General features: G+C 37.1%; 1 long non-coding RNA gene across 2 annotated transcripts in view; it reads right to left on the bottom strand.

Moving 5' to 3' along the window:
• Window positions 1-3,101: 3,101 nt before the first annotated feature.
• LOC113254888 (uncharacterized) overlaps window positions 3,102-21,825 on the bottom strand; it is a 164,287-nt gene continuing 145,563 nt past the window's right edge. For both annotated transcript variants that reach the window (XR_003316005.3, XR_008957251.1), the window contains 3 exons: window positions 12,709-12,765; window positions 10,716-10,905; window positions 3,102-6,734 (listed from right to left, as the gene is read on the bottom strand). This is a non-coding gene — a long non-coding RNA (uncharacterized LOC113254888). The remainder of the gene's footprint in view (window positions 6,735-10,715; window positions 10,906-12,708; window positions 12,766-21,825) is intronic.

Raw genomic sequence — 21,825 nt, 5'->3', positions numbered from 1 at the left:
GAAATTGGGTGAGGGTTCCCCTCTCCAGCTGGCAGCGCCCCCATTTACCCATCTGTCTTCCATCTACCTAACTTTCTTCATTAGCGTCTCTGGGGCGGGGGGAAGCTCAAGAAACTCTCAGGCACCAACTACTAGTCCATGTTGCTTATCACTGAAATATTTTAGTTCTAAAATTGTGACTTTAGGTTTTGTTCCTAATGTTAACCTAGAATATATCTCCCTAAATATGAGAAGGAATATAGCCAATTACACAGTGTGACTATTATCCATACTGTTGTTTTCAAAACTAAACCCATTTTGCTCCTGATGAGTGGAATAATGAAGGAGTATACAGTAATAGAGAAAATTGATAAAAATTAGATCTCTGTTTTTAATTCTAGTGATCAGAGAGTAATGACTGACTCTGTTCTCAGATTTACCTTTTAAAGGGTAGCTAAAACTGGCCAAGTCAGGCCACCATTCTGGGTTTATTTGTTGTAATCAGAAGTGGAGTCTGAAGTCCTCACCAAGAGAATTACAGCCTTATAAATAGACAATCTTTAGAAATAATAAATAAAGTAACTAAGATAAAATAAAATATAAATAATAAGATGATAAAATAGAGCCTTAGAAAGAAATAAGTAAAAACTGCAATCACGCCCAGGTCCAAGGTGGCAAGAGAGAGGGTTAGAAAGATCATGAAAGGGGCACCTCCCTGCTCAGTAGGGAGCCTGCTTCCCCTCACCCACTCCCCCTGCTTGTGTTCCTTCTCTAGCTGTCTGTCAAATAAATAAATAAAATCTTTAAAAAAAAAAAAGGCAAAGAAAGAAAGATCATGTAACTTCGTGAGACCAAAGGTTGAAATCTAAAAGAAAATAATGAAGTCAAACTTCAGGATCATAGAGACAAGAGTAAAAGAAAAGAAATCAGAAATTAAAGAATCAGAAGTTTCTGAGTTATTCCAAAGTCAGGATCTAGCAAGTGCGAGTTAAGGCAGGCTGTGCATGTGAGTAAGTCTGGCATAAAGAACCAGGAACAGAGGGAATAGTTTGATTTTTTTCCTGTGGCTAAAATGATTATCAAGGGATTCTATATGTCTTAATTTCCCCCTTTTCCTGTTACCACCGATAATTAAGAATTAGTGCTAATTAAATATGCCAGTTTATAGTTGAGCGAAAACAAAGACATCCATTGTTTAAACAGGGCTCACCAGTGGAGAAGGGAACCATAAAAGATGGCTTCATTTTTCTATCAAGGGTCTTAAAAAGTAGAAATACACACAGTTCTCTTAAAGGTCTGTCTCTAAGACTTAGAGACTAGAAGAACTCAGTCTTGACCCTGGGTTATGAAATCCCAAATCTCGATAGACCCCGAACTTTTGCACTAATCCAAACCCGACCTTTCCCTCTTTGCTAATAACTACTCTCCGGAGTGCGCGTAGGGCTTTTCCACCCTGAAACGCCCCTTATCCTCACAGAAATTTAACCAGCCCTGTCAAAAATGCATCTTTTAGACTCGATCACATATCCCCCCCCCCCGCCAAGGTACAATCATGTGTTAAAGATTCAAAAGAAATAAAAGTAGATTGCACAAAATACAGTTCAGTTCCCCAGAAGGGAAATGGTAAAGGCTGATGTCTCAGCAACCCACATTACTCCTTTGCAAAAGCCTTTAATCTCTTCAAGTTCTGATTTTCCTGGTTGAGATGGAAAATCAAGAATAAAGTAGTAAAATCACAGCTTCAATTAGTGGAGATGCCCGGCTTAATTTGGTCTCAGACTAGCCTGGTAACTGCCTCTCCCCAGTTCTCTCTAGGCATACACCCACACCCAGATGCTCTGTGATGGTGTCCAAATGCAGACGCTGATAGATAACCACTAGAGATGTTCCTTCCAAGAATAAGGCCAGTGTCAATTGTAGGGGGAAGAAAATGAGTAGCCAGATGGATAGATAGATAGACAGAGTTTTTTTCTTTTCTTTACTTCATAAAACATAGCACTCTTGCATACTTAAAAGAAGGTGGGAAAATACCGATTGCTCTCTTCCTAGATCAGAGAACCCTACTAGTAATTCTCAACCCTGCTTATACATTAAAAGCCCCTGGAGATGGCCTTAGGTAGGGAGAATTCTAAAGATGCCTCCCACTCCCCTTCAGCATTCCCATGCCTTGGTTATCTGATCAAACACTAATCTAAGTATGGCTGGGAAAGATTTTGTAGATGGAGTTAAGGCTAGTCACTAGTCAAATAATTTTAAAATAGAAAAATGATCCTGGATTACCCAGGTGTGCCAGGGAAATTACGTGAGATCCCAGAAGCAGAAAGAAAGGCAGAAGAATGAGAGACACACTGCAGAAGAGAAGGCAGGAGAGATAGGGCAGAAGTGGAGATCACAGAGATCCGAAGCACTGGAAGGACTCAACCCACCATTACTCACTTTGAAGACAAAGAGGCCAGGAATCAAGGCATGCAGGAGGCCCCAAGAAGTTGAGTATGAACCCCAGCCACAGTCAACAAAGAAACAGGGACCTCAGTTCCACCACGGCACAGAAAGGAATTCTGCCAACAAGCCAGTCCAGAAGCTATGTCCCCTAGAACCTCCAGAAAGGAACACAGCCCTGACTCTAACTTCATATGAACCTTGAGAACTTGCAGTGGAGAAACCGGTTGAGCTCACACTTCTGGCCTACAAAACTATGAACTAATAAATGAGTGTTGCTATAAGCCGTTAAGGTTGTGGTAACCTGCTCCAGCAGCAATATAACACCAGTATATGGCTTCACTCTAAAATCAATCCATATCTGGGGGATAAGGCCAGGCACCGAGATTTTTCAAAAGTTTCTAAATCAGTGCTACTCAAACTCTAATGTACATAGGAATTAAAGCATCTTGTAAAAATGCAGATTCTGATTAGTAGGTCTGGGTGAGATCTGACTTCAAAGAATTCCCAGGTGTGGGGCATCTGGGTGGCTCAGTCGGTTAACCATTGGCCTTTGGCTCAGGTCATGATTCCAAGGTCCTGGGATGGAGCCCTGCGTCAGCTCACTGCTCAGCAGGGAAGTCTGCTTGTATACCTCTGCCCCTTCCCCCACCCCCACTTGTGCTCTCTCACCTCTCTCTCTCTCTCAAATAAATAAAATCTTAAACACACACACACACACACACACACACACAGAAGCCCCAGGTGAATGCTAATGTTCCTGGTCAGGAGATCGCGCTGGCAGAAGGAAGGCCCTGGATGAGTCTATATTCACCAGTCTTCTCACTACTTTGTGGCTATCACGTTTACAAATGCCCACAGTACAACCCCATGGCTCTGCATAATGTCGAGACTGAAACGTGGTGGCTTGGAGTAGTTATACAGAAAGTGAGGGCAGAGGGGGCACAGTACACCTTGATGGGTGTGGACCGACAATGAAAGCACAGCAGGTAGGAGTCTTAAAAACTGAGCTTTGCCAGGGTGCAAGTAGAGATTCTAGTGTTTCAGTTCTTACCTGGATCGTAACACCACAGAAAGAGGCAGTGGGAAGAGTGGAGAATCTCACCCCCACAGGGCAACACCAGACGATAAACTAGGTTCTATTGATAATCAGCGGAAGACCTGAGAAATGGATGCAACCGGTAGGTAGTTTACAAATATAAGAGCCAACAGGAAATCCAGGTAACTTACCTTAGCAAACTGTGAGTTTGAATGTTTCCTCATTTTCTGAAAAAGAAAAAATGTGGTGGGGGTATGATAATACACTAACAAAGGGGAAAAAGGAAGCATCATGAAAACTGAGCAATAGAACGTATCTCTGAAGGTAATCTATACAGGAACCTGGAGAAAGTGTAAGAAGAGTATTTTGGATCCTTCCTGAGATATAAGTAGACATGGCATCTATTAAAAAAAGAAGAGAACAAATAAGGGGGAAAAACATGAAAGAAAAGACAGTAGAGTAACTTTTGAGGGCAATAGTGACTGGAAAGGAGCATGAAGGATATTTCTAGAGGCTGGTGATGTTCTGAATCTTGAACTTGGAGCTGGTTACACGGTTGTTTTTACAAAGTAAAAATCCATCGGGGTGCACTTTTTTGATACATATACTGTTCTGTACATATATTTGAGTGCAGTAACAGAATCTAAAGTGACAGAAATGACTAATGAACCCACAGGGAAGAAAGGCAATAGAATACATGAAAGAAGGCTCAGGGTGGGAATGAAGAACTAAAACTGCAAAAGCAGAAATAAAACCAGAAATGAAACACTGAATAGCAAAAATGACACTCAGAAAGCTGATCAGTTGTGTAGGGTAACTAATTTGCATAGCTCTCAGAACACAAAAGCAAATGAAAAGTCTATAAAAATTTTCAGAGGAAAGATGACATTTATAATGGAAAACAAAGATGCAATTGAGAATCATAGGTTGCCCCACGGGAAAAAAATATTGAAAAATGGAGGCTTCAGTAGAAAGGACAGTCTGGAGCTGAAAATATATTTGCTTTTGATGTTTTAAGAAAGCTACCTTTGTTTTTGTTCACGTAGAATTTATGAAAAGATCGGTCAAACAAGATATGTCTAAGAACAAAAATTTAAATACGATCATAACATTTAAAATCATGTAAGCATTTAAGAGAAAAAAATGTAATCCCATGAGGACAGCATGTTTGTCTATTTAATTCCCCACCGTGTCCCCAGTGACAAGATAAAAGCCTGGCCCATACTAGTTGCTCAATGAATCTTTATTGAATAAATGGTTCAAAAAAAGAAAAATACATTTTCAAAACTTTATCATAAAAAAGGAAGAAAACTTCACATTTGCCTTCAGCAAAATAAATGCAGAATAAAATAAAATAATATGCACTCACATTTGAGGGAGAAAAAGAATTTCACATGCAGTTAAGTTTCTCTTCATAGATGAAGACAATAGAGACACATTCAGATATAGAAAGACTCAGAAATAGATCACTTACCAACCGTTGTTGAAAGAAACAGTCTGACGGAGCATTCCAACTACTGAAAGATGATCAACAGAGAATCTAAGACTATGGATATGTTTAAAAAGGCAGTGATGAGCGTTCAAACATGTTAAACATAGAACTAGATCTAATGAAAACTTTAATATATATTAAAAAATAAATATCAAGAGATTGCTTAAAATAAAAGATAGTTACTGTGAGAGTCATGTTTCACCCATGATCACCTGAGTTCAGTTACATAAACAGGCACGAAAAAGTGAAACAAGGGAATCATGGTAGAGAAATGAGAGAGGGTAAGAAAATTCAAGTGGAATAAACTTCCTATTTTAATTATGTAATATTCTAAATGTATCATTTTATCCTTGAGTGTTATTATTACAAAAATATAGAATATTTGTAATGCTCAAAGGTGACTTCTATCATAATTATAAAACATAAGAGCTTGTAGTCAAAATCACAGAAGAAAGTAAAAGCAAACAAAATATGTCACATATAAAAAGAAAATAATAGAGGAAATTGATAGCATTTGAAAAGATGGACAAATTAAGATAGACATATCAGATATGATAATAATTGTGAGTAGTCTGAGCCACCCCCAGAAAAGACAGAACTCTTCATAGGGGCAAAAGTAAAAGCAAACCATCCCCCTTCTTAACAAAACAATGCGTGAGAATTAATGTCAGAAAAGAGAGGAAAGGATATTTACCAACAACACAGAGAAAAGAAGAAAACAGTTGGGAGATACTAATTCATAAAACATATAATTCATTAAATTTGAGAACAGCTATTGATAAAAAGAAGTAACCATGAATATTTTAGAAGCAAATAAAATAGCAAATTTTAAAATTTAGAAACTCAAGAATATGTTGACAAGAAACAATTATACCACACATTAAGTTAAAAATAAAGTAAGATGAATTTCAGTTAACTTTGTACAATACAAATGAAACTCTGGCCCAGTTTCATGGCCCATGAAAAATGTACGATTCCTTGTTACCTGGTTCCTAAAGCTAACCTCCCAATTCTGGCTGATGGGCTGCCTGGAAACATGTTGTCACTCTGTCACACCGGGCTTTGGCATTTATTACCTAGAACCTTCTCCAGTGCGTATTAACTGGAAGCAAGGCAAATTTGCTATTCCCTTTTAATCACCGGATACTCATCCTAGTTTTTGCCTACCATTTATACCTATGGGGCTTTCCTTGGAAAAGGGTCAACTAGGCCTTTTCTTCCCTAATGGCCCATGCGCTGAACTTTAGTATGTCTCAGGCCTGAGTCTGCCTCTATTCTGGTCAAGACACAAGAGGCTGGAGTTGTAGATTTATCAAAAGCAGGTTTTTGAAAGACAGGAAGAGCCAGCACAAGGGTAAGTGTAAAGAGGTGCAATGGTCCCAGAAAGTATGATTAAGAGGACACTAGAATTGCCAAAGATACATTTATAACAATCAACTTACTTCACACTGAATAAGCCACAACCCCTGTCCTCAAGTGACTTCTAGAAAGGGAGCAAAAACACTTAACCTTATCACTTAAAGTTTATAAAGTATTCTTACGTGCATGATTTCACCTTTCATAACAGTCCAGTCAGGTGGGTCAAAAGCTATTGCTGTTCCCATTTTACAGATGAGGAAAACTGAGGCTCGTGATGGCTGACTTATGATCACAGCAAAGGCAGAATTAGGAACTAGATCCAGGTCTTCCAAATCCAAATGCAGCATCCTTTTGATTCTTTTGAAAAAACAAAAAACTTTTTTCTCTCCCATGTTAGGTTCTCCAGCGATGACTCTATGGATTAGACTGACAAAAGACAGATTAATTAGAGAAAAACAAACAGAAGTTTATTAATATGTGCATCTCACATATACACGGGAACACAGTGATGAACAGCTTACAGGGGTGCTTAGAACACGGGCTTATGTGGCATCTTAACAAAGAACACATTTTTAGGGAAGTGAGAAGACTAAGGAAAAGGACTTTGAGCTTCTAAGGGTGGCAAATTGTGGGAACAAATATTCTGGAGAACGAACGGCAGATAAAGGCTAGTTTTAGTAAGGTTCATTATGTAGATTCCTCACAATGTCTTTGGGCTAATAAGGGCCTTAGAGTTGCCTCTGGTGATTAATTTTGGTCTTTTCTGGTAGAGAGGGAAATGGAGGCACCTTTAGGAATCTGTGTCCTGCTTTTTAGGCAAGTAGAGGGAGGGAGGAGAGCTTTTCCTGTATCTGCGTCTTTTCAATTGCTTGCACCTCATTAACATCCTTATGCCGGCTGGCCTACATGGGGGCGTATTTGGGCATATGCGGCTACCCCTCCCTTTCATGCTGCCTCTTAAAAAGTAACTCAGGTGCACTGGTTGCTGGCTTAGTTCCTCCTTGGCTTGCATTCCTGGGAATTGACATTTGGAGAGAATTCAGCGGGTCTGGCCCAGACTATGGCTATAGTAGTAACAGGTCACAGACTCTTAGCTTTGTGACAGCTCAAGTCCACGACAGGTGCAATAGCATGAAATAATTCCTTCAATCTCTTAGAATAAAGAGCACTGCCCTGAACTTTGGGGACCGCAAGGAATCCCACGGAGATACGGTCCAGCTTAGGACCAGTCTGCGGGCCTCTGGAGTGACAGAACTAACAGCTCCCACCTGCCTCTGTTTCGGCTGCGAAGACTAGTCCTGCCTGATCTCGCGTCTACCCGCATGACGGCAAAATTCACTTCAGGTTCCTTCGGTCTCACCCCCTGCCCCCCGGGGCTCATGTGAAGACTGATGCGCAGTGCGCGTTTGGATTCTGTGTAATTCTTAACTTTTCCCAAATAGGAACATTATTAGAAATTTTAAATAATTATATGTACTGGTGACTGAGCCACCCCGCGAGTCCGCAGTATTTAAGAACGTGGAAATGACACGTCTCTTGGAGATCTGATTCCCAATTAAGATCAGTCAGTTCTCTTCAGCGCTGACTCATTTGTAAATATAACCAGAAGTGAAAACTGTTTAATTAGGAGTTTGAAGTTGTAGAAAAGAGAGAAAAACTTGAAAGAGATGAGCTCCAGCCAGGATTTTGAACCCAAATCGTGAACACACGGTGCCAAGCACCTGGGAGAATAATTAACTGCCTTTAGTCTTTCTTTTCAGGATGTTGATACCTTAATGGACCTTAAACAGAGAAGGTTTAAAAAAAAATTTTTGTTTCCTCTTCTAGAACTCTTTAAAATAATAGAGAAGTTCAGCTTTTATTTAAAGGGCCAGGGAGCCTTTTGAAATAGGTAAGATATCATTGTATTCTTTATTTTTAATCCCTAAGTAAAACAAATTGCCTAATTAATAAACTTTTCAGATGAAGATCAGTTTACGTGACCTATTTATAAGCTATTTATAAGCATGGTGGAACTAATAAAATATACTATGAAAGGTGTGTTTCCAACTACAATCTTCATTATCTGTAAAAAGAAACATTGATTATTGGATGTGATTCTCCCATCCCATGTATTCAAAATAAATGTATGTAACTGCCAAAAGAATATGGTCTAGTAGGAGCAGGTGGAAGATAGAACAATCCTGCTTTTCTATTAAAGGCAGCTGCTGTTGAAGAGAAGTGATTATTCCATACTTCCTGCGACAAGTATATGCAATTGACAAGTCTACAGAGTCAAAATAATTTTGTGAATGTTCTTTTCCTTTTGTTCTCTGTGACTGGACTTAGATCCAGGAGAGCAAGAGGCTCTCCTCCAAAGCCACCTTAGGGAGCCCTGTGATTTCCTAAAGTACAACACATGCACACCAACCTTTAACCCCTCCTTGCACTAACACCACTCTGGCCCTAGGGAAGTGCTTCTCTTTCTCTCTTCCCCATGGTCTCAAAACAGAAAGCTATCAGGCCTGCATTCCATGAAAAATTACTGTGCTGCAGACACAGGGGACAGACCTGGCTTCAGAGCCCTAGGAGGAGTCCGTGGTGGCAGGACTCAAGACAAACCCATTCCTCTCCTCGGACGGCATGCATACCAGAGGGTCTTGTGTGATGAAGAGTTAGTTTCAATTAGTGACAAATGTCCATTTTTTAGCCTCTCTTTGTGTTCCAAATCATGTTTCTAAAATTATTGATGAATCACCATCGTATCTGCAACAGGTATCCAGTGGCTGAAAAGCCACCAATCTTGCAATATTAGACAATTTATGTTATTCTAAATTTGTATATATATGCACATATAAATGGAAATGCTGATTCTTTAAATTGGCAAGTGAGATTGCTAATAGTTGTATTTTTATGAAAGTATTTTAAAAGACTAAATTTTATTATTTGTTAAATTTTACAATTCAGGTGTTAAAACAGTTTCGACTTAAAATTCTAATATATGTTAAATATGATTTATATTTTGGCTCTAATTTTAATAGTGATTTTAAATATTTTATTGGAAATAATTATTATGAGAACACAAAAATCTTTTAAAATTTTCAATTTCTTGCATTTGCTTTAATTTACATTTTGAAGAAAATTTATTCATATTCTATATACTTCAAATGAAACTGTATTATTCCTTTCTACCTTCAGACCAATGTGAATAATACACCAAATCATGGTTGAAATAGAAAATACCTTGGAATTGAGAAAAGAAAAATCCTGTAAAGGAAAAATTTAGACTCCCAAAGAAATGATCTGCTTAACTTTTTAAGAACAGAAACAATAAAAATCAAAGGATCTCTTGTAAACATGAACCACATGACATATTTGAGAAGGACGTTATAAAATATGTTTTTATCTAAAAAATCATGGATCACAACAATGACAATGAGCAAGGAAATTGTTCTCATCAAAAACAAAATTTGAAGGGATCGGTTTCTTCAATAAATGAAAATTTTAATTGATGATCAAAACAGTGAGAATTAAAAAAAAAAAAAAAGGATTACTCATATAAAATTCCCAGCTCAGAAGCAACAAATGCAACTCTGGCCTGCCCAATAAAATAAATTATATTCATGAAATCAGAAAATTAAATAAAAATACAAAACTTGGAAGCTTTACTATGTTTATTAGAAAATTAGCCTGGAAAATTATCATCATGTCCTTCCGATAGTGGAACATTTTCTAGAAAAACACAATTTGATTCAAATCATTCATTATGATTTTCTGCTGGAGAAGTATTGCAGAAAATTTTGTTGGACGTCACGATTAATTCAAATGGAAAAAGAGGCTATAAAAATTGCCCTTTCTATTCTAAGTTTAAAGGCAAAGTATTTTGCTATTACTTTTATGTGTTTCACAACCAATCTTCCAGATCATTTTGACCAATGTAATGTTTGTCATTGAAGCATTCACCTAACGCATGCGTGCGTGCACACACACACACACACACACACACACACACTAGACATAAAACATTTGCTCTCACAAAAGTAAACATGCAATTATTGGAACCAAAACTATTTGAATAAATAACGAATCAACAGGTAGTTTTAAAATAAAGACAAGTAGATGCCAATATAGAACACTGGAATGATGTTTTGTGGCACATTTACTTTGTGGCCCTATTATCACAATATGACATAAAACAGTGGAACATTTCTAGATTTTGTAGAAGGTATTCTAAATGGTGATACTAGAATGATCAAACAGGTAAAACAAAATTTTAAATATTGTAATAAAAGTTACTACTTAGGATTGACTACTTAAATACTCTTAATTAAGAATTGGCAATGCCTATTAATGGAAATGGCTGTTTGATTGTTTTTTTTTTTCTTTCCTAGGACTGGCTTTGTGAGTTATGAAAGTTAAGACACATACCTTTAAGATATATGATACAGTAAGAAAATAACAAGCTGGGATGCCTGGGTGGCTCAGTTGGTTAAGCACCTGCCTTCGGCTCAGGTCATGATCTCGGGGGTCCTGGGATCAATTTCTGCCGGGTGCTCATTGCTCAGCGGGGAGCCTGCTTCTCCCTCTGCCTGCCACTCCCCCTGCATGTGCTCTCTCTCTGACAAATAAATAAATAAAATCTTAAAAAAATAGAAAATAACAAGGCATTATTCATAGTTTAATTATACAATTACACTATTTATTATAACTATAAAATGCATTTTATGGAGTTAGAAATCAGTATATAGGACTTTATAGTGTATTTATCATACCTGCAGGAAAAAACCCAGAATATTCAGTTCTCTATTTAAAAAGATACCTTATCAATTCACAGTAAATCTATAAAAATAACCTTTGAACATATAAACAAATGTTCAGCTTCATTCCTGAGAAGGAATGCAAATTAAAACTACACTAAGATGCCATCTCTCACCTGTCAAATTGGTAAAAACTGAAAAGAAGAACACTATTCTTTTGCAAGGATACAGAGACATAGGCACTTTTATATATTGCTGGTGGGAAAAAAATTAGCACAACTATTATGAGATAAAAGTTAGCAATATCTAAAGTAACTACATGTGTTTACATTTTGACCCAGTGATCCTGCTTCCCGGAATTTTTGCTAAAGATACACCCCTAATAATATGAAAGTGCATATACACAAGATCATCGATTGTCGTTGAAAAATACTGGAAACAACCTGAATGCCCATCCATAAGATGGTTGTTGAACAGACTATGCAATATCCACACAGTAAACATTCTTATTTAAAAAGGGTGAGGAAGATATTTATGAACTAATGTCGATTGATTTTCAGGATATTGTTAAGCACAGCATTGTGTCAGGCAGTTAATTAATAATGATGTTTGTGGTAGGTTAAAGCTTTTTAAAAATGTATAATTTGTTGTGATTACTTTTCACATGCTTGGTAAATTTTCTTTTTTAAAACTTATTTTGTCTTTATGACGTGTTAATAAAACATGTATTGGCTTTTATTTGATTTTTCTGATAGGTTTTCCACCAAAACTACCCTAAAGCATTTTTCTAAAGCAGCAGTTCCCAACTTGGCTGAGTATCACAACAGCTGTGGACCTTTAAGAAAACAGAGATTTCTAAAAGAAAGAAAGAAATAGAGAGAGAAAGAAAGAATAGAGAGAAAAATAAGAAAAGGAAAGAAAAGAGAGGGAAGGAAGGAAGGAAGGAAGGAAGGAAGGAAGGAAGGAAGGAAGGAAGGAAGAAAAAAGAAAATAGAGATTTCTAGGCCACATGCAAGAGTCTGGGTGCTGTCCAAAAATCTCTTCTCCAAAGCCCTGTGGCTGATTCTGAGCATCAAGCATCAAAACCAAGTTTAGGAAACTCCGCTGAGAGTATGTATGCAAAACAGGAAAAGAATAAATTCTTTTTGCTCCGTGGTTTTTGTTTAGAAGCTTGTGGAATTATCAATCATTTCATAATCAGGGTTTAACTATTTGGCCAAAAGTGTCTCATCCTGAAATTGGGGGATTTTAAGGACAGACTAACAGCAGTGAAGAATTCTGCTTGTCTCATGCAGAAATTTAGTGGGGTGCTGCCTGCACTTGAAGCCAGTCCACAGAAATGGATTCCAGATCCTAATACCTCCATGGCTTGTGAGTCAGCAAGGCTGTTAATGTCAGTATCTGGTTTCTCTTCTGTAAAATGTGTACAGTTTGGTCTTTTTCACATAGCACTGAGAATCGGTGAAGATACACAACGAAAATATTCTTAGAACCTAGTAAGTATTCTAGTCCTGAACATAATTCTCATTCTGTATTTAAAGCCTAATTATATCTCTCTTCATTATCATTTTTAAAAGTTTAATTCTATATTTAGATTACACCATTTTTATATATTTGTATGTAAGTATGTATGTATGTATGTATCTCTCTACCTACCTACCTACCTGTCATCTTTTCTATCCATCCGTCCATCCATCCATCCATCCATCCCATCATATTCCCTGTAAATTAAAACGAAGCACGAACTTTGGTTATTTGGGAATACTGTTTGCCTTTATTAATGCCAGTGTCAGCATCAGGTGACTCACAGAGGATTCGAAGAGGAATCATAGACTAACCACCTAAGGCAATATGGAAGTAACGCTCCTGAGGATGAACGGGAGCTCCACGCTTCTTTGAAAGGCAGATGAATAACTATGTCCCATATGATCTAATATAAACATTTACATCTGTTAAACATATATCTTTCATAAATCCTGGCAGAACCAAATACAATTCACAAACAGTTATATTATTATATAATTGCCTTATTTTCTGATGCATATTGTGCGCTATTATTTCAGAAAACATACAAGTAAAATCATATTTATCTTAGATAAATACATCCTGCATATTTTCAATAAAGTGATAGAAGTCACCATAATAATTTTAAAACCACATATGGTTGAGAAAAATGCCAAAGGGGGAAAATTAATTTTGATTTTGATGGTATGTTTCCTGAGCTGGAACAGAATCCTGATTTGCTGGTGGAATTCACACCTCCTCATTACTGCTATTAGCAATTCTTTATCTACTTCTGGAGTCTATAAAAGCTTAGTGTATCAGGGAGATGCCAAATTCATATGTAATTCCTGATGCAGTGTTATGAAAGTGATTTATTAATAAGCAATTTTCAGGCCTCCATGATAAAGTGTGGAGTCCAATTCACAGAAGGCAGTTCTCAATCTTTTATTTTTCTTTTCATTCTCTTATTTTAAATATCTTCAAAGTAAAATCATGACTACTATAATTCTGCAGCACATTTCAAGTTGGGAACATCATGTTAACTTACTTACCATGCAATCATATTCTCTATTCTGGTTTGTGGACAGGTGGCTTTCACACTTTTTGATTGAAAACTACAAGAAAGACATTTTATGTCCTGACATAGTACACAGACCATCCTCCACAGCAACAAACACACACATATGGGATGAGATCTTGCAGAAGCCTAACTTTACCCTTGATAAAATTAAAATGATCAAGAATTTTTCAAATGGAAAACTAGTCTTAGAGTACATGTTTATAGATATGGACATTGAGGACAGAGAAAGGCACTTTTCCAGAAGAGACAAAAAAATAGAAGTAAAATGCACAAGGTCTAATGCTGGTTCTCCTACTTCTTCGTAGTCATAGACCAGGTCTTCTCTTATTTGAAAAAAAAAAAAAGAAAAGCTATTGTATTAGTCCATTTGGGGTGTTATAACAAAATGCCAGGTGGTTTACAAACAACAGAAATTTACTTCCCATAGTTCCGGAGGCTGGGAGACCAAAATCATGGTGCTGAAGGATTTGACGTCTGGTGAGCATCAGCTTTCTAAACCAAATCTTTTCTCCCTAACCTCATATGGTGGAGGGGGTAATGGAGCTCTCCAGAGTCTCTTATAAAGGCACAAATCCCATTCATGAGGGCTCTGCCCTCATGACCTAATAGCCTTCCATAAGCCCCACCTTCAAATATTACTGACATTATATTTGGGATTAGGACTGAACATAGGATTTGGGGGCATGCAAATATTCGGTCCAAGGAACTTACCTTTTTTTTTTTTTTCTTTACCTCTTGTATATCAAGACCTTTACAATGTCCCAATTAGGATTGACAGTTTCATTTTATTGATGAAGAAATAAAGGCTCAGAGATGTTAACACCTTGCCCAATGTCACACAGCCCATAATTGGTCAAACCTATGTCTACTTGGCTCCAAAACCAACACTACCCTGCTTTTCTGCACAATTTCATTCTATTCTTCCATAGCACAGTAGAGTTGACCTCATTATTGTCCCTTTAAAAATAAGAAAAGAACCTCAGGGAGATGACTTTATGAAGGTCACACAGAAAGCCTTCCACATTTTGATTTGATTTTCATCCATAAAATAGAGCTATTTCACCTCTGAGAAATCTATTGAAGAAACCAAATAAAATTGAATGTCATAAATATAATGTGAGAAGGAGTAAAATCTTGATTAATAAGAAAGTGCCAGGCAGCTATGGCTAATTGAAGGTTAACTAGAGGCTTCTTTTTGTTTTAACCTTTAATGGTAAAAATCCTTTCAGAATAGATGGAGCCACATTCTGGTTCATATAAGTTTAGTGTAATGAACACAATTAAATCTTGCTTTGAGTGTTTTTTTTCCAACTTCTGTATATCCTTACAGATTTAGATCATATAGGAAATTGATTTACATTTTCATGGAGGGCAGGAAAAAATTAAATGTGGCTCTTTTGATCAAGTGGATAGTAGGATCTCATATAATCTCTTTCCTTAAAATAAAACAAAAACATTTCCAGGTCTGGTTGTTTCATTTTGTTTCTTTGAGACTGATTCAAGGAACTTGGTCTGTAGAAGACTACACAATTGAACAATACTTTAGGTCCTTCCCCCTCTAAATGGAGTTTTAGGCTGAGGTACTATTACCACTTTTTTTTTTTTTTTTGGCTTATGTAGAGTATTCCTTTATGTCAAGGAAAATATGTTTTTATGGGATTGTTTGGAGAAAATAAAATCTGTAGGAAGAATCCTGGATTCTTCCTAGGAAGAATATTAAAAGTGCAGTTTTCCCACAGAAAACCAGTGAAATCCCCACGCTGAACAGTTGACCTTGATCCCCCTTTGCCAAGACTGCCACCCATCAACCTTCCCTTTATGTACCATTTACCACCTTCCCTGTTCTCACTGACAGATATTTGTTGAAACAGAGGGATGAATAATTTGGAATGGGAACAAGTTAAAAGCATAATAAAAGGGACACATATCAGAAGTGGGTACTAGGAGTGCTTTCGGTGACTTTATTGGCTGGTCAAAACCATAGCATTTACATATTAGCAAAATAATGTTACATATTATTACTGTTGAAGTTAATGATTTTAAAATAGAAGCTAAAATATTTTAGAAACATTTACTCTGTCGCAAGACTATGGTTTAAGAATCTAACCAGACCTTTACCTTTAAGAATGGCACCCTAGATTTTATTCCTAGGGGGCCTCTGTCTGAATGCTAGATTGGTAGAATGTTGGTTATCCAAGTCTGACTAGGAGTCATCTGAGTCCTACTTCTATAGTATTGCATTTGTTATATTTATCTTGAGTGACTCTTTCATCCCGGGTATATTCTTGGCACCCTAAAAAAATATATATATAAAGCCAAAAATTCGTAGAGTACTTATCGTACTATTTTGTATATGCATGCTAATAAATGTCTGTATTTGCAGAAGATATTTTTTTTTTAGTTTATTTATTTTTTTAATAACCTCTACACCCAACATGGGGCTTGAACTCATGACCCTGAGATCAAGAGTCACATGCTCATCTGACTGAGTCAGCCAGGTGCCCCAGAAGAATTTTATTTTTAATTACTTAGAAAGTCTGCTTTCTTTACTTAAGAAGATGTTATAACAGCAGTTTCTAATCCTCTCCTATGTATAACTATTGGCTATTGATTTCTATTCAATAGCCAATTGAATATTGATTTCTATTCAATTCTATCCCTAAAAATTTGTATATCCAAATTGGTTTAGGTCAGTTTCTAATACGAGATATCAAAATAAAGCTTGAATAAACATTCCTAAGGACACTCAGCCATTGGATTAACTAGATGATCACTAATACCCCTCCTACTTTAAAAATACAGAACTCTTCATATAAGCCTACATTCAGAACATTCCTAGAAAAGGAATCACTTATCTGGAACATTTAGATGATTAGAAATTACTTTGCCAAGAAAAAATTTGCTCATACCTATATTCTTGGATTGATGATTCTTCTACAGAAGTCATTTTGCTACTACGGGCATAACTTAGGTGAGCATACAGAAATTGTGATGAGAACAAAGACCCAGGATTTCAAATGGAAGAGGCTGTAAGTCAATAGAACATCTGATGGGGCAGTAATGGAGCACGGCAACAGAAACAGAAGCTAGGGAGTTGCACCAGCCAGCGTGAAAAGTGACCTGAAGTTTGGATATGTACAATCTTAGGACTGTCCTCTTTTTCTCTCTGCTTGGCCCCGTTAGGTTTCTTGCTGCAATTCAAAATTTCTGCTTGTAGGCTGAGCTTAACATTTACCTGAATCTCTCATTATAACATTAAAAAATTGTGGAGGAGATGCCAAGTGATCTAGCAGGGAGATCCATGACCAGGCACCTAATTCAAACAGGTTTGGTAGACATAAGATTCTCATTTTCAACATATCATTTGGAAAAGCCAAGTAAGTGCCCTCTGTGTCTAGTTGGAAAGAGTTAACAAGTCCATGTAAAACCCCAAATTATATTTTGTGGCAGAAAATCTAGATCCATGTTCGTGACTGTTATTTAAGTTATTAAGAGGGCTAAATGTCACTTATATTTATCACCACGTTTGTGGAGTTAGATATCAGATACCCAATTCTTCAAAACTGTTATATTTTGTGGTTGGAGACACATGCTATCAAACCACTCCTTTCTCTAACTCTGGCCAAGGTGATGACAGAGAGAGAAAGTTGCCTATCCTGATGAAATTTCACTTCCCCAAGTTTTCTACCTCATCTAAGTGAGTCTGGGTCAGCATCTATCTTCCCTGCTTTCTTCCATCTGTTCTTTTTTCACACTTGCCTAATTTATCATTTGACTGATACTCTGGCTAGTTACCATATTGTTAAAAAGAGAAGGAAAACATTATATTTTTAAATTTTTAATAAAATAGATTTAAGTAATTACAAACTTTTTTAAATTAAATCCAGAATATGGTATATTCTATGGGGCAAATGACCCTATTTCTTCAACAAATAAATATCATAAAAGGAGGTGAGACTATTACAGACTAGAAGAAATTTAAAGAGACATTTCAACCAAATGAAGTGGGTGTTCCTTGCTTTGGTCCCAAAAGGAACAAACCTAATATAATAAAGACATTTCTGAGACAATCAGGTGAAATTTAATAGTGTAATGACTTTAGGATACTAAGGAGTTTATGCTGTAGGCTGTTAATGATGTTGATATAACTTTAATTGAACTCGCAAGATAGGAAGGAAAATCCTCATCACCACAGAAGCCCAGGGCAGGGTGGCAAGGGAAATGACTACGTCCACGGCAGCAACCAATGCTCAGTGAGGGGAAGCCTGAGGACAGCAGAAGGGCACACCTGACCAGAGATCCTTTGTGTCTTTTCAAGCCCATTGTCTGTGCAAGGGCATAGAGGTTGCCTCTACACTTACTGTACACCATCTAGAAGTGGTTCCATAGCTTCTAGCTTCTGGCAGGATATTAAAATAGAAGGGGAGCAGAAGCTTGAGGAGACAGGCTTCAGGAGACTAAGGTAATAGTAAAAACATGGTTTGGAAGGCTTGTTATATACCTTCCACTTAGCCGAAAGCTTACTTTTCTTTAAAATGTTGAAAGGTGCAAAGCAGAGGTCCCTCCTTAATCTGGGGAAAAGCCATATAATCTACAAAATGATCATTTTCTTAAGCCCAGCAAAGACCTGAAGTCACGAGGCAATCAAGTCAACTGAATTCCACGCAAGGACACGCCTCATCTAAAAAGAGCCAGGACAGGGGTGCCTGGGTGGCTCAGTTATTAAGCGTCTGCCTTCGGCTCAGGGTGTAATCCCGGAGTCCTGGGATCAAGCCCCACATCAGGCTTCTCCGCTGGGAGCCTGCTTCTTCCTCTCCCACTCCCCCTGCCTGTGTTTCCTCTCTTGCTGGCTGTCTCTCTCTGTGAAATAAATAAATAAAATCTTTAAAAATAAAATAAAATAAAATAAAATAGTCAGGATATACAAACTTACTCACCTTTGCAGAGCACAGAACATACAACAAAGATGATAAAAAGAAATGAGCTGAGGTCTAAAAATCTTTAAAGACCAAGTGTAGCATCTTAGTTTAGAATAGCTAGCTGGTAGAGCCAGACACAAGAGGAGTTCACACTCTCTCATACCTTTCCCTCAGACCTCCATCAGGTGCCTACAAAAATCAGAGACAGGACAAGGGACAAGGTAATGGTTCTATCCAGTGGCACAGGCACAAAGGAGGGGACTTGGCAGCTGTTAGTGACCAAGCTAAAGCTGTGCTACTTTTCAGAATGGTTCCCTTCTACAAAACAGATGTTTTAATATGTTAAGAAGGGGAAGTCAGCACTCTCATCCCCAAAGCATGGGTAAAGATGCATTGCTTCCGGTGTAGGAGTAGAAGTAAAACCTGTGTGACTCTGTAAGGGGAAGGGAAGCCTCTCATCCTGAGGACACAGCCAGAGATCCGTTCTTGCTGCGCTAGAGGTAGAAGCAAAACACCTTCTACTTGCACCTGGCATTCTACCCTCTAGACAAAAAGAGATCTGCTATTACTGGGGAAAAGGCAGGAAATCTCTCCCTACAACCAGCCAGAGTTTGGCTGCCACAAGAAAGAAAATCAGGAATGGAAAGAAAGCCCCAACCCTGAAGCCCAGACACATAAATTTTGCCTAAAACGGACCAAAAAACCCCCCAAATCTGCCTTATTTGTGTGACAAATCTAGCATTAAATGCGAAGGACAAACAATGTCCCACTGGACAAGAGCTAGGAGAGAAACACACTCTGTGGCACAGCTCTGCAGGTGCTACCAAAATCTGAGAGTAGAATCTGAACCCTGAGAAAAATCCTCCAGCTCCTCAAACACCACAACAAACACAGGCAGATAGAAGCCAAACACTGGAAGACCTAAAACCTGTGCTACACCGGAAACAGCTGTTCCGAGGAAAAACCAAAGCCCAGCTCAACTGTTGATATAATGGAATTCACTCGTTACACTAAGAGCTTCACTGAAGAAGAGGCAAGTAAAGAGGTGGAGGCTTTACCATTTACTGGCATAAATGCTACATACAGCAGAGTCTATATTCTTTTCCACACAATGTCATTCAGCCGAACAGTACAAGACACACAATGAAGCAAGGGGGGAGAAAAAGAAGAAGATCCACTGTCAATAGTTGATTAACAAAACTTAAAGAAATGACCCAGATGTTAGAACAATCAGATGGGTTTTTTAAACAGCAATGATTAATATGTTAAAGTTTCTAGTGGAAAAGGTGATTTACATATAGGAACAGATGTGAATTATAGTAGAGGAAAGAAACTATTTTTAAAAAGTCAAATATGTGTCAGTAAAAAAGAAAATACTATCAAAGAGGAAGATTGCCTTGACTGAGCTTATCAGCAGATGGGATACTACTGGGGAAATAACCAGTGAATTAAAAGATAGGTAAATAAAAATTATCCAAAATAAAATATAAATAGAAGAAAAAGAACGAACGAACGAACGAAAGAAAGAAAGAAAGAAAGAAAGAGAAAGGGAGAGAAAAAGAGGGAGGGAGGAAGGAAGGGTGGAAGGGAGGAAAGAAGGGAGGAAGGAAGGAAGAAAGAGAACAATATATCCAAGAGCCTTGGGACAATGTTAAGAGGCCTAATATGAATGTTATTGGGGTCCCAAAAGGAGAATATAGACAGAATGAAGCATAAGATATATTTAAAGATGTAATTTTTGAGAATTTTTCAAAATCAAATGAAGAAAACAAACCGCAGACCTAAAAAGCCCAGAGGAAACACACACACATATATATCATAGTCACACCACTTAAAAACAAATATAAAGATTTTATCTTGAAGGCAGACAGAACATAGGAACACTACACACAAAGAAACAAGGATAAGGGTACAGCAAGCCAGAAGGCAATGGAGTGACATCTCTTGAAGTGTTTAAAGAAATAGCAATTGTCAACCCAGTATTGTATCCCCACCAAAACTATGTTTTCAAAAATAAAGACAAAACCATAATTTTTCTTTTCATACCAACAATTATGGAGAGAATTCTTTGGCAGAAGATCTGTGCTAGAAGTATTAAAGGAAGTTCATCAGGCAGAAGTTTTGGTACTAGATAAATTTAGATTTGTACAAAGTAAGAAGGAGTACTAAAAATGATAAAAATGAATATAATTATATTTCTCTTATTCATTTTAGAAGATAGTTGACTAAAGCAGAAATAGAAATGATAATTATGATTTTTTAACATATTAAGAAGTAAAAGTATATCAATTATAACACATAAGATGGAAAAAGGAAATAGAATTATACTGCTATAAGGTTCTTATACTTACATGAAATAGTACAATATTATTTAAACGTAGAGAATAATAAGATAAAGATGTTTATTATAAACCCTAGAACAATCATAATATATATATACACACACAAACGGATACACATACACACACATATAATACATATAATTTGAAAGTCTTGTTATAAGTGAAAGCAAAATGGAATTAAAAAACTCAAGCCAAAAGAAGACAGAAAAAAAGGAAAGACAAAGAATAGATGAAACAATAGAAAATAGTATTAAAGTGGTAGATTCAAATCAATTACACCAATAATTACACTGAATAAAAATTTCTGGTTAGTATCCAAAATATATAAAGAAATTATCAAACTCAACATTCAAAAAACAAATAATCTAATTTAAAAATGGGCAGAAGACATGAACAGACATTTCTCCAAAGAAGACATCTAAATGGCTAACAGACACATGAAAAGATGCTCAGCATCACTGATCATCAGGAAATGCAAATCAAAACCCCAATAAGATATCACCTCATACCTGTCAGAATGGCTAAAACCAACAACACAAGGAATAACATGTGCTGGTGAGGATGTGCACTGTTGGTGGGAATGCAAACTGGTGCAGCCACTGTGGAAAACAGTATGGAGGGTCCTCAAAAAGTTAAAAATAGAACTACCCTGTGATCCAGCAATCACACTACTATGTATTTACTCAAAGAATACAAAAACACTAATTCAAAGGGGCACACATGTACCCCTATGTTTATTGCAGCACTATTTGTAATAGCCAAGATATGGAAGCAGCCCAAGTGTCCATTGATTGATGAATGGATAAAGAAGAGGTGGTATATATACACAATGGAACATTATTCAGTCATAAAAAGAATATAATCTTGCCATTTGCAATGACATGGATGGAGCTAGAGAGTATAATGCTTAGCAAAATAAGTCAGTCAGAAAAAGAC

The sequence above is a fragment of the Ursus arctos genome, unplaced genomic scaffold (assembly GCF_023065955.2).
Source record: "Ursus arctos isolate Adak ecotype North America unplaced genomic scaffold, UrsArc2.0 scaffold_4, whole genome shotgun sequence".
Taxonomy (NCBI): domain Eukaryota; kingdom Metazoa; phylum Chordata; class Mammalia; order Carnivora; family Ursidae; genus Ursus; species Ursus arctos.
The sequence above is the reverse complement of the archived record's forward strand: the minus strand, read 5'-3'. Positions and strand labels throughout refer to the sequence as shown.